Genomic DNA, 18,354 nt, shown 5'->3' with positions numbered 1-18,354 from the left:
CTGTTATTATAGTATCTGCACAGAGAGAGTCACTGAGTGGGTCTGTTATTACAGTATCTCCACAGGGAGAGTGACTGAGTGTGTCTGTTATTGTAGTATCTCCACAGGGAGAGTCACTGAGTGTGTCTGATATTATAGTATCTCCACAGGGAGAGTCACTGAGTGTGTCTGTTATTATAGTATCTCCACAGGGAGAGTCACTGTGTCGTCTGTTATTATAGTATCTCCACAGGGAGAGCCACGGAGTGGGTCTGGTATGATAGTATCTCCACAGGGAGAGTCTCTGAGTGGGTCTTTTATTATAGTATCTCCACAGGGAGAGTCACTGAGTGGGACTGTTATTATAGTATCTCCACAGGGAGAGTCACTGAGTGTGTCTGTTATGATAGTATCTCCACAGGGGGAGTCACTGAGTGGGTCTGTTATTATAGTATCTCCACAGGGAGAGTCACTCAGAGGGTCTGTTATTATAGTATGTCCACAGGCAGAGTCACTCAGTTTGTCTGTTATTATATTATCTCCACAGGGAGAGTCACAGAGTGGGTCTGTTATTATAGTATCTCCACAGGGAGAGTCACTGAGTGGGTCTGTTATTATAGTATCTCCACAGGGAGAGTCACTGAGTGGGTCTGTTATTGTAGTATCTCCACAGGGAGAGTCACTGAGTGTGTCTGTTATTATAGTATCTTCACAGGGAGAGTCACTGAGTGGGTCTGTTATTATAATGTCTCCACAGGGAGTGTCACTGAGTGGGTCTGTTATTATAGTATCCCACAGGTTGAGGCACTGAGTGGGTCTGTTATTATAGTATCTCCACAGGGAGAGTCACTCAGTTTGTCTGTTATTATAGTATCTCCACAGGGAGAGTCACTGAGTGGGTCTGTTATTATATTATCTCCACAGGGAGAGTCACTGAGTGGGTCTGTTATTGTAGTATCTCCACAGGGAGAGTCACTGAGTGTGTCTGTTATTATAGTATCTCCACAGGGAGAGTCACTGAGTGGGTCTGTTATTATAATGTCTCCACAGGGAGAGTCATTGAATGGGTCTGTTATTATAGTATCTCCACAGGGAGAGTCACTGAGGGGACTGTTATTATAGTATCTCCACAGGGAGAGTCACTGTGTCGGTCTGTTATTATAGTATCTCCACAGGGAGAGTCACTGAGTGGGTCTCTTATTCTAGTATCTCCACATGGAGAGTCACTGAGTGGGTCTGTTATTATAGTATCTACACAGGGAGAGTCTCTGAGTGGGTCTGTTATTATAGAATCTCCACAGGGAGAGTCACTGAGTGGGGCAGATACCATAGTATCTCCACAGGAAGAGTCACTCAGTTTGTCTTTTAGTATAGTATCTCCACAGGGAGAGCCACGGAGAGGGTCTGTTATGATAGTATCTCCACAGGGAGAGTCACTGAGTGGGTCTTTTTTTGTAGTATCTCCACAGGGAGAGTCACAGAGAGGGTCTGTTATTATAGTATCTCCACAGGGAGAGTCACTGAGTGTGTCTGTTATTATAGTATCTCCACAGGGAGAGTCACTCACAGGATCTGTTATTATAGTATGTCCACAGGGAGAGTCACTCAGTTTGTCTGTTATTATAGTAACTCCACAGGGAGAGTCACAGAGTGGGTCTGTTATTATAGTATCTCCACAGGGAGAGTCACTGAGTTGGTCTGTTATTATAGTATCTCCACAGGGAGAGTCACTGAGTGGGTCTGTTATTATATTAACTCCACAGGGAGAGTCACTGAGTGTGTCTGTTATTATAGTATCTCCACAGGGAGAGTCACTGAGGGGTCTGTTATTATAGTATCTCCACAGGGAGAGTCACTGAGTGGGTCTGTTATTATAGTATCTCCACAGGGAGAGTCACTGAGTGTGTCTGTTATGATAGTATCTCCACAGGGAGAGTCACTGAGTGGGTCTTTTATTATAGTATCTCCACAGGGAGAGTCACTGAGAGGGTCTGTTCGTATAGTATCTCCACAGGGAGAGTCACAGAGTGGGTCTGTTATTCTCGTATCTCCACAGGGAGAGTCACTGAGTGGTTCTGTTATTATAGTATCTCCACAGGGAGAGTCACTGAGTGGGTCTGTTATTATAGTAACTCCGCAGGGAGAGTCACTGAGTGTGTCTGTTATTATAGTATCTCCACAGGGAGAGTCACTCAGTTTGTCTGTTATTATAGTATGTCCACAGGGAGTGTCACTGAGTGGGTCTGTTATTATAGTATCTCCACAGGGAGAGTCACTGAGTGTGTCTGTTATTATAGCATCTCCACAGGGAGAGTCACAGAGTGGGTCTGTTATTATAGTATCTCCACAGGGAGAGTCAGTGAGTGTGCCTGTTATTATAGTATCTCCACAGGGAGAGTCAGTGAGTGTGCCTGTTATTATAGTATCTACACAGGGAGAGTCACTGAGTGGGTCTGTTATTTTAGTATCTCCACAGGGAGAGTCACTGAGTGTGTCTGTTATTATAGTATCTCCACAGGGAGAGTCACTGAGTGGGTCTGTTATTATAATGTCTCCACTGGGAGAGTCACTGAATGGGTCTGTTATTATAGTATCTCCACAGGGAGAGTCACTGAGGGGTCAGTTATTATAGTATCTCCACAGGGAGAGTCACTGAGTGTGTCTGTTATCATAGTATCTCCACAGGAAGAATCAATGAGTGCGTCTGGTATAAAAGTATCCCCACAGGGAGCGTCAATGAGTGGGTCTGTTATTATAGTATCTTCACAGGGAGATACACTGAGTGGGTCTGTTATTATAGTATCTCCACAGGATGAGTCACTGAATGGGTCTGTTATTATAGTATCTCCACAGGGAGAGTCACTGAGTGGGTCTGTTATTATAGTATCTGCACAGAGAGAGTCACTGAGTGGGTCTGTTATTACAGTATCTCCACAGGGAGAGTGACCGAGTGTGTCTGTTATTGTAGTATCTCCACAGGGAGAGTCACTGAGTGTGTCTGATATTATAGTATCTCCACAGGGAGAGTCACTGAGTGTGTCTGTTATTATAGTATCTCCACAGGGAGAGTCACTGTGTCGTCTGTTATTATAGTATCTCCACAGGGAGAGCCACGGAGTGGGTCTGGTATGATAGTATCTCCACAGGGAGAGTCTCTGAGTGAGTCTTTTATTATAGTATCTCCACAGGGAGAGTCACTGAGTGGGACTGTTATTATAGTATCTCCACAGGGAGAGTCACTGAGTGTGTCTGTTATGATAGTATCTCCACAGGGGGAGTCACTGAGTGGGTCTGTTATTATAGTATCTCCACAGGGAGAGTCACTCAGAGGGTCTGTTATTATAGTATGTCCACAGGCAGAGTCACTCAGTTTGTCTGTTATTATAGTATCTCCACAGGGAGAGTCACAGAGTGGGTCTGTTATAATAGTATCTCTACAGGGAGAGTCACTGAGTGGGTCTGTTATTATAGTATCTCCACAGGGAGAGTCACTGAGTGGGTCTGTTATTGTAGTATCTCCACAGGGAGAGTCACTGAGTGTGTCTGTTATTATAGTATCTTCACAGGGAGAGTCACTGAGTGGGTCTGTTATTATAATGTCTCCACAGGGAGAGTCACTGAGTGGGTCTGTTATTATAGTATCCCACAGGTTGAGGCACTGAGTGGGTCTGTTATTATAGTATCTCCACAGGGAGAGTCACTCAGTTTGTCTGTTATTATGGTATCTCCACAGGGAGAGTCACTGAGTGGGTCTGTTATTATAGTATCTCCACAGGGAGAGTCACTGAGTGGGTCTGTTATTGTAGTATCTCCACAGGGAGAGTCACTGAGTGTGTCTGTTATTATAGTATCTCCACAGGGAGAGTCACTGAGTGGGTCTGTTATTATAATGTCTCCACAGGGAGAGTCATTGAATGGCTCTGTTATTATAGTATCTCCACAGGGAGAGTCACTGAGGTGTCTGTTATTATAGTATCTCCACAGGGAGAGTCACTGTGTCGGTCTGTTATTATAGTATCTCCACAGGGAGAGTCACTGAGTGGGTCTCTTATTCTAGTATCTCCACATGGAGAGTCACTGAGTGGGTCTGTTATTATAGTATCTACACAGGGAGAGTCACTGAGTGGGTCTGTTATTATAGAATCTCCACAGGGAGAGTCACTGAGTGGGGCAGATACCATAGTATCTCCACAGGAAGAGTCACTCAGTTTGTCTGTTAGTATAGTATCTCCACAGGGAGAGCCACGGAGAGGGTCTGTTATGATAGTATCTCCACAGGGAGAGTCACTGAGTGGGTCTTTTTTTATAGTATCTCCACAGGGAGAGTCACAGAGAGGGTCTGTTATTATAGTATCTCCACAGGGAGAGTCACTGAGTGTGTCTGTTATTATAGTATCTCCACAGGGAGAGTCACTCAGAGGGTCTGTTATTATAGTATGTCCACAGGGAGAGTCACTCAGTTTGTCTGTTATTATAGTAACTCCACAGGGAGAGTCACAGAGTGGGTCTGTTATTATAGTATCTCCACCGGGAGAGTCACTGAGTTGGTCTGTTATTATAGTATCTCCACAGGGAGAGTCACTGAGTGGGTCTGTTATTATATTAACCCCACAGGGAGAGTCACTGAGTGTGTCTGTTATTATAGTATCTCCACAGGGAGAGTCACTGAGGGGTCTGTTATTATAGTATCTCCACAGGGAGAGTCACTGAGTGTGTCTGTTATTATAGTATCTCCACAGGGAGAGTCACTGAGTGTGTCTGTTATGATAGTATCTCCACAGGGAGAGTCACTGAGTGGGTCTTTTATTATAGTATCTCCACAGGGAGAGTCACTGAGAGGGTCTGTTCGTATAGTATCTCCACAGGGAGAGTCACAGAGTGGGTCTGTTATTCTCGTATCTCCACAGGGAGAGTCACTGAGTGGTTCTGTTATTATAGTATCTCCACAGGGAGAGTCACTGAGTGGGTCAGTTATTATAGTAACTCCGCAGGGAGAGTCACTGAGTGTGTCTGTTATTATAGTATCTCCACAGGGAGAGTCACTCAGTTTGTCTGTTATTATAGTATGTACACAGGGAGAGTCACTGAGTGGGTCTGTTATTATAGTATCTCCACAGGGAGAGTCACTGAGTGTGTCTGTTATTATAGTATCTCCACAGGGAGAGTCACAGAGTGGGTCTGTTATTATAGTATCTCCACAGGGAGAGTCAGTGAGTGTGCCTGTTATTATAGTATCTCCACAGGGAGAGTCAGTGAGTGTGCCTGTTATTATAGTATCTACACAGGGAGAGTCACTGAGTGGGTCTGTTATTGTAGTATCTCCACAGGGAGAGTCACTGAGTGTGTCTGTTATTATAGTATCTCCACAGGGAGAGTCACTGAGTGGGTCTGTTATTATAATGTCTCCACAGGGAGAGTCACTGAATGGGTCTGTTATTATAGTATCTCCACAGGGAGAGTCACTGAGGGGTCAGTTATTATAGTATCTCCACAGGGAGAGTCACTGAGTGTGTCTGTTATCATAGTATCTCCACAGGGAGAATCAATGAGTGCGTCTGGTATAAAAGTATCCCCACAGGGAGCGTCAATGAGTGGGTCTGTTATTATAGTATCTTCACAGGGAGATACACTGAGTGGGTCTGTTATTATAGTATCTCCACAGGATGAGTCACTGAATGGGTCTGTTATTATAGTATCTCCACAGGGAGAGTCACTGAGTGGGTCTGTTATTATAGTATCTGCACAGAGAGAGTCACTGAGTGGGTCTGTTATTACAGTATCTCCACAGGGAGAGTTACTGAGTGGGTCTGTTATTGTAGTATCTCCACAGGGAGAGTAACAGAGTGGGTCTGTTATTATAGTATCTCCACAGGGAGAGTCACTGAGTGGGTCTGTTATTATAGTATCTCCACAGGGAGAGTCGCTGACTGGGTCTGTTATTATAGTATCTCCACAGGGAGAGTCACTGAGTGTGTCTGTTATTCTAGTATCTCCGGAGGGAGAGTCGCTGAGTGTGTCTGTTATTAAAGTATCTCCACTGTGAGAGTCACTGAGTGGGTCTGTTATTATAGTATCTCCACATGGATAGTCACTGAGTGGGTCTGTTATTATAATATCTCCACAGGGAGAGTCACTGAGTGGGTCTGTTATTATAGTATCTCCACAGGGAGAGTCACTGAGTGGGTCTGTTATTATAATATCTCCACAGGGAGTGTCACTGAGTGTGTCTGTTATTATAGTATCTCCACAGCGAGAGTCACTGAGTGGGTCTGTTATTATAATATCTCCACAGGGAGAGTCACTGAGTGGGTCTGTTATTATAGTATCTCCACAGGGAGAGTCACTGAGTGTGTCTGTTATTATAGTATCTCCACAGGGAGAGTCACTGAGTGCGTCTGTTATTATAGTATCTCCACAGGGAGAGTCACTGAGTGGGTCAGTTATTCTAGTATCTCCACAGGGAGAGTCACTGAGTGGCTCTGTTATTATAGTATCTCCACAGGGAGAGTCACTGAGTGTGTCTGTTATTATAGTATCCACACAGGGAGAGTCACTCAGTTTGTCAGTTATTATAGTATCTCCACAGGGAGAGTCACAGAGTGGGTCTGTTTTTCTAGTATCTCCACAGGGAGAGTCATTCATAGGTTCTGTTCTTATAGTATCTCCACAGGGAGAGTCACTGAGTGGGTCTGTTATTTTAGTATCTCCACAGGGAGAGTCACTGAGTGTGTCTGTTATTATAGTTTCTCCACAGGGAGAGTCACTGAGTGGTTCTGTTATTATAGTATCTCCACAGGGAGAGTCACTGAGTGGTTCTGTTATTATAGTGTCTCCACAGGGAGTGTCACTGAGAGGGTCTGTTATTATAGTGTCTCCAAAGGGAGAGCCTCTGAGTGTGTCTGTTCTTATAGTATTTCCACAGGGAGAGTCACTGAGTGTGTCTGTTATTATAATAGCTCCATGGGGAGTGTCACTGAGTGGGTCTGTTATTATAGTATCTCCACAGGGAGAATCACTGAGTGGGTCTGTTATTATAGTATCTCCACAGGGAGAGTCACTTAGTGGGTCTGTTATTACAGTATCTCCACAGGGAGAGTCACTCACTGGGTCTGTTATTAGAGTATCTCCACAGGGAGAGTCACTGAGTGGCTCTGTTGTTATAGTATCTCCACAGGGAGAGTCACTGAGTGGGTCTTTTATTATAGTATCTCCACAGGGATAGTCACTGAGAGGGTCTGTTCGTATAGTATCTCCACAGGGAGAGTCACAGAGTGGGTCTGTTATTCTCGTATCTCCACAGGGAGAGTCACTCAGTTTGTCTGTTATTATAGTATGTCCACAGGGAGAGTCACTGAGTGGGTCTGTTATTACAGTATCTCCACAGGGAGAGTCACTGAGTGTGTCTGTTATTATAGTATCTCCACAGGGAGAGTCACAGAGTGGGTCTGTTATTATAGTATCTCCACAGGGAGAGTCAGTGAGTGTGCCTGTTATTATAGTATCTCCACAGGGAGAGTCAGTGAGTGTGCCTGTTATTATAGTATCTACACAGGGAGAGTCACTGAGTGGGTCTGTTATTGTAGTATCTCCACAGGGAGAGTCACTGAGTGTGTCTGTTATTATAGTATCTCCACAGGGAGAGTCACTGAGTGGGTCTGTTATTATAATGTCTCCACAGGGAGCGTCACTGAATGGGTCTGTTATTATAGTATCTCCACAGGGAGAGTCACTGAGGGGTCAGTTATTATAGTATCTCCACAGGGAGAGTCACTGAGTGTGTCTGTTATCATAGTATCTCCACAGGGAGAATCAATGAGTGCGTCTGGTATAAATGTATCCCCACAGGGAGCGTCAATGAGTGGTCTGTTATTATAGTATCTTCACAGGGAGATACACTGAGTGGGTCTGTTATTATAGTATCTCCACAGGATGAGTCACTGAATGGGTCTGTTATTATAGTATCTCCACAGGGAGAGTCACTAAGTGGGTCTGTTATTATAGTATCTGCACAGAGAGAGTCACTGAGTGGGTCTGTTATTACAGTATCTCCACAGGGAGAGTGACTGAGTGTGTCTGTTATTGTAGTATCTCCACAGGGAGAGTCACTGAGTGTGTCTGATATTATAGTATCTCCACAGGGAGAGTCACTGAGTGTGTCTGTTATTATAGTATCTCCACAGGGAGAGTCACTGTGTCGTCTGTTATTATAGTATCTCCACAGGGAGAGCCACGGAGTGGGTCTGGTATGATAGTATCTCCACAGGGAGAGTCACTGAGTGGGTCTTTTATTATAGTATCTCCACAGGGAGAGTCACTGAGTGGGTCTGTTATTATAGTATCTCCACAGGGAGAGTCACTTAGTGGGTCTGTTATTACAGTATCTCCACAGGGAGAGTCACTCACTGGGTCTGTTATTAGAGTATCTCCACAGGGATAGTCACTGAGTGGCTCTGTTGTTATAGTATCTCCACAGGGAGAGTCACTGAGTGGGTCTTTTATTATAGTATCTCCACAGGGAGAGTCACTGAGAGGGTCTGTTCGTATAGTATCTCCACAGGGAGAGTCACAGAGTGGGTCTGTTATTCTCGTATCTCCACAGGGAGAGTCACTGAGTGGTTCTGTTATTATAGTATCTCCACAGGGAGTGTCACTGAGTGGGTTTGTTATTATAGTATCTCCACAGGGAGAGTCACTCAGTTTGTCTGTTGTTATTGTATCTCCACAGGGAGAGTCACTCAGTTGGTCTGTTATTATAGTATCTCCACAGGGAGAGTTACTGAGTGGGTCTGTTATTATAGTATCTCCACAGGGAGAGTAACAGAGTGGGTCTGTTATTATAGTGTCTCCACAGGGAGAGTCACTGAGTGGGTCTGTTATTATAGTATCCCCACAGGGAGAGTCACTGAGTGGGTCTGTTATTATAGTATCTCCACAGGGAGAGTTACTGAGTGGGTCTGTTATTGTAGTATCTCCACAGGGAGAGTAACAGAGTGGGTCTGTTATTATAGTATCTCCACAAGAAGAGTCACTGAGTGGGTCTGTTATTATAGTATCTCCACAGGGAGAGTCGCTGACTGGGTCTGTTATTATAGTATCTCCACAGGGAGAGTCACTGAGTGTGTCTGTTATTCTAGTATCTCCGGAGGGAGAGTCGCTGAGTGTGTCTGTTATTAAAGTATCTCCACTGTGAGAGTCACTGAGTGGGTCTGTTATTATAGTATCTCCACATGGATAGTCACTGAGTGGGTCTGTTATTATAATATCTCCACAGGGAGAGTCACTGAGTGGGTCTGTTATTATAGTATCTCCACAGGGAGAGTCACTGAGTGGGTCTGTTATTATAATATCTCCACAGGGAGTGTCACTGAGTGTGTCTGTTATTATAGTATCTCCACAGCGAGAGTCACTGAGTGGGTCTGTTATTATAATATCTCCACAGGGAGAGTCACTGAGTGGGTCTGTTATTATAGTATCTCCACAGGGAGAGTCACTGAGTGTGTCTGTTATTATAGTATCTCCACAGGGAGAGTCACTGAGTGCGTCTGTTATTATAGTATCTCCACAGGGAGAGTCACTGAGTGGGTCAGTTATTCTAGTATCTCCACAGGGAGAGTCACTGAGTGGCTCTGTTATTATAGTATCTCCACAGGGAGAGTCACTGAGTGTGTCTGTTATTATAGTATCCACACAGGGAGAGTCACTCAGTTTGTCAGTTAGTATAGTATCTCCACAGGGAGAGTCACAGAGTGGGTCTGTTTTTCTAGTATCTCCACAGGGAGAGTCATTCATAGGTTCTGTTCTTATAGTATCTCCACAGGGAGAGTCACTGAGTGGGTCTGTTATTTTAGTATCTCCACAGGGAGAGTCACTGAGTGTGTCTGTTATTATAGTTTCTCCACAGGGAGAGTCACTGAGTGGTTCTGTTATTATAGTATCTCCACAGGGAGAGTCACTGAGTGGTTCTGTTATTATAGTGTCTCCACAGGGAGAGTCACTGAGAGGGTCTGTTATTATAGTGTCTCCAAAGGGAGAGCCTCTGAGTGTGTCTGTTCTTATAGTATTTCCACACGGAGAGTCACTGAGTGTGTCTGTTATTATAATAGCTCCATGGGGAGTGTCACTGAGTGGGTCTGTTATTATAGTATCTCCACAGGGAGAATCACTGAGTGGGTCTGTTATTATAGTATCTCCACAGGGAGAGTCACTTAGTGGGTCTGTTATTACAGTATCTCCACAGGGAGAGTCACTCACTGGGTCTGTTATTAGAGTATCTCCACAGGGAGAGTCACTGAGTGGCTCTGTTGTTATAGTATCTCCACAGGGAGAGTCACTGAGAGGGTCTTTTATTATAGTATCTCCACAGGGAGAGTCACTGAGAGGGTCTGTTCGTATAGTATCTCCACAGGGAGAGTCACAGAGTGGGTCTGTTATTCTCGTATCTCCACAGGGAGAGTCACTGAGTGGTTCTGTTATTATAGTATCTCCACAGGGAGAGTCACTGAGTGGGTCTGTTATTATAGTAACTCCGCAGGGAGAGTCACTGAGTGTGTCTGTTATTATAGTATCTCCACAGGGAGAGTCACTCAGTTTGTCTGTTATTATAGTATGTCCACAGGGAGAGTCACTGAGTGGGTCTGTTATTACAGTATCTCCACAGGGAGAGTCACTGAGTGTGTCTGTTATTATAGTATCTCCACAGGGAGAGTCACAGAGTGGGTCTGTTATTATAGTATCTCCACAGGGAGAGTCAGTGAGTGTGCCTGTTATTATAGTATCTCCACAGGGAGAGTCAGTGAGTGTGCCTGTTATTATAGTATCTACACAGGGAGAGTCACTGAGTGGGTCTGTTATTGTAGTATCTCCACAGGGAGAGTCACTGAGTGTGTCTGTTATTATAGTATCTCCACAGGGAGAGTCACTGAGTGGGTCTGTTATTATAATGTCTCCACAGGGAGAGTCACTGAATGGGTCTGTTATTATAGTATCTCCACAGGGAGAGTCACTGAGGGGTCAGTTATTATAGTATCTCCACAGGGAGAGTCACTGAGTGTGTCTGTTATCATAGTATCTCCACAGGGAGAATCAATGAGTGCGTCTGGTATAAATGTATCCCCACAGGGAGCGTCAATGAGTGGTCTGTTATTATAGTATCTTCACAGGGAGATACACTGAGTGGGTCTGTTATTATAGTATCTCCACAGGATGAGTCACTGAATGGGTCTGTTATTATAGTATCTCCACAGGGAGAGTCACTAAGTGGGTCTGTTATTATAGTATCTGCACAGAGAGAGTCACTGAGTGGGTCTGTTATTACAGTATCTCCACAGGGAGAGTGACTGAGTGTGTCTGTTATTGTAGTATCTCCACAGGGAGAGTCACTGAGTGTGTCTGATATTATAGTATCTCCACAGGGAGAGTCACTGAGTGTGTCTGTTATTATAGTATCTCCACAGGGAGAGTCACTGTGTCGTCTGTTATTATAGTATCTCCACAGGGAGAGCCACGGAGTGGGTCTGGTATGATAGTATCTCCTCAGCGAGAGTCACTGAGTGGGTCTTTTATTATAGTATCTCCACAGGGAGAGTCACTGAGTGGGTCTGTTATTATAGTATCTACACAGGGAGAGTCACTGAGTGTGTCTGTTATGATAGTATCTCCACAGGGGGAGTCACTGAGTGGGTCTGTTATTATAGTATCTCCACAGGGAGAGTCACTCAGAGGGTCTGTTATTATAGTATGTCCACAGGCAGAGTCACTCAGTTTGTCTGTTATTATAGTATCTCCACAGGGAGAGTCACAGAGTGGGTCTGTTATTATAGTATCTCCACAGGGAGAGTCACTGAGTGGGTCTGTTATTATAGTATCTCCACAGGGAGAGTCACTGAGTGGGTCTGTTATTGTAGTATCTCCACAGGGAGAGTCACTGAGTGTGTCTGTTATTATAGTATCTCCACAGGGAGAGTCACTGAGTGTGTCTGTTATCATAGTATCTCCAAAGGGAGAATCAATGAGTGCGTCTGGTATAAAAGTATCCCCACAGGGAGCGTCAATGAGTGGGTCTGTTATTATAGTATCTTCACAGGGAGATACACTGAGTGTGTCTGTTATTATAGTATCTCCACAGGATGAGTCACTGAATGGGTCTGTTATTATAGTATCTCCACAGGGAGAGTCACTGAGTGTGTCTGTTATTATAGTATCTGCACAGAGAGAGTCACTGAGTGGGTCTGTTATTACAGTATCTCCACAGGGGGAGTGACTGAGTGTGTCTGTTATTGTAGTATCTCCACAGGGAGAGTCACTGAGTGTGTCTGATATTATAGTATCTCCACAGGGAGAGTCACTGAGTGTGTCTGTTATTATAGTATCTCCACAGGGAGAGTCACTGTGTCGTCTGTTATTATAGTATCTCCACAGGGAGAGCCACGGAGTGGGTCTGGTATGATAGTATCTCCACAGGGAGAGTCACTGAGTGGGTCTTTTATTATAGTATCTCCACAGGGAGAGTCACTGAGTGGGTCTGTTATTATAGTATCTCCACAGGGAGAGTCACTGAGTGTGTCTGTTATGATAGTATCTCCACAGGGGGAGTCACTGAGTGGGTCTGTTATTATAGTATCTCCACAGGGAGAGTCACTCAGAGGGTCTGTTATTATAGTATGTCCACAGGCAGAGTCACTCAGTTTGTCTGTTATTATAGTATCTCCACAGGGAGAGTCACTGAGTGGGTCTGTTATTATAATGTCTCCACAGTGAGAGTCACTGAGTGGGTCTGTTATTATAGCATCTCCACAGGTTGAGGCACTGAGTGGGTCTGTTATTATAGTATCTCCACAGGGAGAGTCACTGAGTGGGTCTGTTATTATAGTATCTCCACAGGGAGAGTCACAGAGTGGGTCTGTTATTATCGTATCTCCACAGGGAGAGTCACTGAGTGGGTCTGTTATTATAGTATCTCCACATGGAGAGTCACTGAGTGGGTCTGTTATTGTAGTATCTCCACAGGGAGAGTCACTGAGTGTGTCTGTTATTATAGTATCTCCACAGGGAGAGTCACTGAGTGGGTCTGTTATTATAATGTCTCCACAGTGAGAGTCACTGAGTGGGTCTGTTATTATAGCATCTCCACAGGTTGAGGCACTGAGTGGGTCTGTTATTATAGTATCTCCACAGGGAGAGTCACTCAGTTTGTCTGTTATTATCGTATCTCCACAGGGAGAGTCACTGAGTGGGTCTGTTATTATAGTATCTCCACAGGGAGAGTCACTGAGTGGGTCTGTTATTGTAGTATCTCCACAGGGAGAGTCACTGAGTGTGTCTGTTATTATAGTATCTCCACAGGGAGAGTCACAGAGTGGGTCTGTTATTAGAATGTCTCCACAGGGAGAGTCATTGAATGGGTCTGCTATTATAGTATCTCCACAGGGAGAGTCACTGAGGGGTCTGTTATTATAGTATCTCCACAGGGAGAGTCACTGAGTGGGTCTGTTATCATAGTATCTCCACAGGGAGAATCACTGATTGGGTCTGGTATAAAAGTATCCCCACAGGGAGAGTCAATGAGTGGGTCTGTTATTATAGTATCTTCACAGGGAGATACACTGAGTGGGTCTGTTATTATAGTATCTCCACAGGATGAGTCACTGAATGGGTCTGTTATTATAGTATCTCCACAGGGAGAGTCACTGAGTGGGTCTGTTATTACAGTATCTCCACAGGGAGAGTGACTGAGTGTGTCTGTTATTGTAGTATCTCCACAGGGAGAGTCACTGAGTGTGTCTGATATTATAGTATCTCCACAGGGAGAGTCACTGAGTGTGTCTGTTTTTATAGTATCTCCACAGGGAGAGTCACTGTGTCGTCTGTTATTATAGTATCTCCACAGGGAGAGCCACGGAGTGGGTCTGGTATGATAGTATCTCCACAGGGAGTGTCACTGAGTGGGTCTTTTATTATAGTATCTCCACAGGGAGAGTCACTGAGAGGGTCTTTTATAATAGTATCTCCACAGGGAGAGTCACTGAGTGGGTCTGTTATTATAGTATCTCCACAGGGAGAGTCACTGAGTGTGTCTGTTATTATGGTATCTCCACAGGGGGAGTCACTGAGTGGGTCTGTTATTATAGTATCTCCACAGGGAGAGTCACTCAGAGGGTCTGTTATTATAGTATGTCCGCAGGCAGAGTCACTCAGTTTGTCTGTTATTGTAGTATCTCCACAGGGAGAGTCACAGAGTGGGTCTGTTATGATAGTATCTCCACAGGGAGAGTCACTGAGTGGGTCTGTTATTATAGTATCTCCACAGGTTGAGTCACTGAGTGGGTCTGTTATTATAGTATCTCCACAGGGAGAGTCACTCAGTTTGTCTGTTATTATAGTATCTCCACAGGGAGAGTCACTGAGTGGGTCTGTTATTATAGCATCTCCACAGGGAGAGTCACTGAGTGGGTCTGTTATTGTAGTATCTCCACAGAGAGTCACTGAGTATGTCTGTTATTATAGTATCTCCACAGGGAGAGTCACTGAGTGGGTCATTTATTATAATGTCTCCACAGGGATAATCACTGAATGGGTCTGTTATTATAGTATGTCCACAGGGAGAGTCACTGAGGGGTCTGTTATTATAGTATCTCCACAGGGAGAGTCACTGAGTGGGTCTGTTATCATAGTATCTCCACAGGGAGAATCACTGAGATGGGTCTGTTATTTTTGTATCTCCACAGGGAGAGTAACTGAGTGGGTCTGTTATTATAGTATCTCCACAGGGAGAGTCACTGAGTGGGTCTGTTATTATAGTATCTTCACAGGGAGAGTCACTGAGTGGGTCTGTTATTGTATTATCTCCACAGGGGGAGTCACTGAGTGGGTCTGTTATTATAGTTTCTCCACAGGGAGAGTCACTGAGTGGGTCTGTTATTACAGTATCTCCACAGGGAGAGTGACTGAGTTTGTCTGTTATTATAGTATCTCCACAGGGAGAGTCACTGAGTGTGTCTGATAGTATAGTATCTCCACAGGGAGAGTCACTGAGTGTCTCTGTTATTATACTATCTCCACAGGGAGAGTCACTGTGTGGGACTGTTATTATAGTATCTCCACAGAGAGAGTCACTGAGTGGGTCTCTTATTCTAGTATCTCCACAGGGAGAGTCACTGAGTGGGTCTGTTATTCTAGTTTCTCCGCAGGGAGAGTCACTGAGTGGGTCTGCTATTATTGTATCTCCACAGGGTGAGTCACTGAGTGTGTCTGTTATTATAGTATCTCCACAGGGAGAGTCACTGAGTGGGTCAGTTATTATAGTATCTCCACAGGGAGAGTCACTGAGTGGCTCTATTATTATAGTATCTCCACAGGGAGAGTCACTGAGTGGGTCTGTTATTATAGTATCTCCACAGGGAGAGTCACTGAGTGGGTCTGTTATTATAGTAACTCCACAGGGAGAGTCACTGAGTTGGTCTGTTATTATAGTATCTGCACATGGAGAGTCACTGAGTGTGTCTGTTATTGTATTATCTCCACAGGGAGAGTCACTGAATGGGTCTGTTATTATAGTATCTCCACAGGGAGAGTCACTGAGTGGGTCTTTTATTATAGTATCTCCAAAGGGAGTGTCACTGAGTGGGTCTGTTATTATAGTATCTCCACAGGGAGAGTCACTCAGTTTGTCTGTTGTTATTGTATCTCCACAGGGAGAGTCACTCAGTTGGTCTGTTATTATAGTATCTCCACAGGGAGAGTTACTGAGTGGGTCTGTTATTATAGTATCTCCACAGGGAGAGTAACAGAGTGGGTCTGTTATTATAGTGTCTCCACAGGGAGAGTCACTGAGTGGGACTGTTATTATAGTATCCCCACAGGGAGAGTCACTGAGTGGGTCTGTTATTATAGTATCTCCACAGGGAGAGTGACTGAGTGGGTCTGTTATTGTAGAATCTCCACAGGGAGAGTAACAGAGTGGGTCTGTTATTATAGTATCTCCACAGGGAGAGTCACTGAGTGGGTCTGTTATTATAGTATCTCCACAGGGAGAGTCGCTGACTGGGTCTGTTATTATAGTATCTCCACAGGGAGAGTCACTGAGTGTGTCTGTTATTCTAGTATCTCCGGAGGGAGAGTCGCTGAGTGTGTCTGTTATTAAAGTATCTCCACTGTGAGAGTCACTGAGTGGGTCTGTTATTATAGTATCTCCACATGGATAGTCACTGAGTGGGTCTGTTATTATAATATCTCCACAGGGAGAGTCACTGAGTGGGTCTGTTATTATAGTATCTCCACAGGGAGAGTCACTGAGTGGGTCTGTTATTATAATATCTCCACAGGGAGTGTCACTGAGTGTGTCTGTTATTATAGTATCTCCACAGCGAGAGTCACTGAGTGGGTCTGTTATTATAATATCTCCACAGGGAGAGTCACTGAGTGGGTCTGTTATTATAGTATCTCCACAGGGAGAGTCACTGAGTGTGTCTGTTATTATAGTATCTCCACAGGGAGAGTCACTGAGTGCGTCTGTTATTATAGTATATCCACAGGGAGAGTCACTGAGTGGGTCAGTTATTCTAGTATCTCCACAGGGAGAGTCACTGAGTGGCTCTGTTATTATAGTATCTCCACAGGGAGAGTCACTGAGTGTGTCTGTTATTATAGTATCCACACAGGGAGAGTCACTCAGAGGGTCTGTTATTATAGTATGTCCACAGGGAGAGTCACTCAGTTTGTCAGTTATTATAGTATCTCCACAGGGAGAGTCACAGAGTGGGTCTGTTATTCTAGTATCTCCACAGGGAGAGTCATTCATAGGTTCTGTTATTATAGTATATCCACAGGGAGAGTCACTGAGTGGGTCTGTTATTTTAGTATCTACACAGGGAGAGTCACTGAGTGTGTCTGTTATTATAGTTTCTCCACAGGGAGAGTCACTGAGTGGTTCTGTTATTATAGTATCTCCAAAGGGAGAGTCACTGAGTGGTTCGGTTATTATAGTGTCTCCACAGGGAGAGTCACTGAGAGGGTCTGTTATTATAGTGTCTCCAAAGGGAGAGCCTCTGGGTGTGTCTGTTCTTATAGTATTTCCACAGGGAGAGTCACTGAGTGTGTCTGTTATTATAATAGCTCCATGGGGAGTGTCACTGAGTGGGTCTGTTATTATAGTATCTCCACAGGGAGAATCACTGAGTGGGTCTGTTATTATAGTATCTCCACAGGGAGAGTCACTTAGTGGGTCTGTTATTACAGTATCTCCACAGGGAGAGTCACACACTGGGTCTGTTATTAGAGTATCTCCACAGGGAGAGTCACTGAGTGGCTCTGTTGTTATAGTATCTCCACAGGGAGAGTCACTGAGATGGGTCTGTTATTTTTGTATCTCCACAGGGAGAGTAACTGAGTGGGTCTGTTATTATAGTATCTCCACAGGGAGAGTCACTGAGTGGGTCTGTTATTATAGTATCTTCACAGGGAGAGTCACTGAGTGGGTCTGTTATTGTATTATCTCCACAGGGAGAGTCACTGAGTGGGTCTGTTATTATAGTATCTCCACAGGGAGAGTCACTGAGTGGGTCTGTTTTTATAGTATCTCCACAGGGAGAGTCACTGAGTGGGTCTGTTATTATAGTATCTCCACAGGGAGAGTCACTCAGTTTGTCTGTTATTATAGTATCTCCACAGGGAGAGTCAATGAGTGGGTCTGTTATTATAGTTTCTCCACAGGGAGAGTCACTGAGTGGGTCTGTTATTACAGTATCTCCACAGGGAGAGTGACTGAGTTTGTCTTTTATTATAGTATCTCCACAGGGAGAGTCACTGAGTGTGTCTGATAGTATATTATCTCCACAGGGAGAATCACTGAGTGTCTCTGTTATTATACTATCTCCACAGGGAGAGTCACTGTGTGTGTCTGTTATTATAGTATCTCCACAGAGAGTGTCACTGAGTGGGACTCTTATTCTAGTATCTCCACAGGGAGAGTCACTGAGTGGGTCTGTTATTCTAGTATCTCCGCAGGGAGAGTCACTGAGTGGGTCTGTTATTATTGTATCTCCACAGGGTGAGTCACTGAGTGTGTCTGTTATTATAGTATCTCCACAGGGAGAGTCACTGAGTGGGTCAGTTATTATAGTATCTCCACAGGGAGAGTCACTGAGTGGCTCTATTATTATAGTATCTCCACAGGGAGAGTCACTGAGTGGGTCTGTTATTATAGTATCTCCACAGGGAGAGTCACTGAGTGGGTCTGTTATTATAGTAACTCCACAGGGAGAGTCACTGAGTTGGTCTGTTATTATAGTATCTGCACATGGAGAGTCACTGAGTGTGTCTGTTATTGTATTATCTCCACAGGGAGAGTCACTGAGTGGGTCTGTTATTATAGTATCTCCA

Source organism: Heterodontus francisci, unplaced genomic scaffold, assembly GCF_036365525.1.
Source record: "Heterodontus francisci isolate sHetFra1 unplaced genomic scaffold, sHetFra1.hap1 HAP1_SCAFFOLD_64, whole genome shotgun sequence".
In the NCBI taxonomy this organism is placed as follows: domain Eukaryota; kingdom Metazoa; phylum Chordata; class Chondrichthyes; order Heterodontiformes; family Heterodontidae; genus Heterodontus; species Heterodontus francisci.
This window is presented reverse-complemented; position numbering follows the sequence as displayed.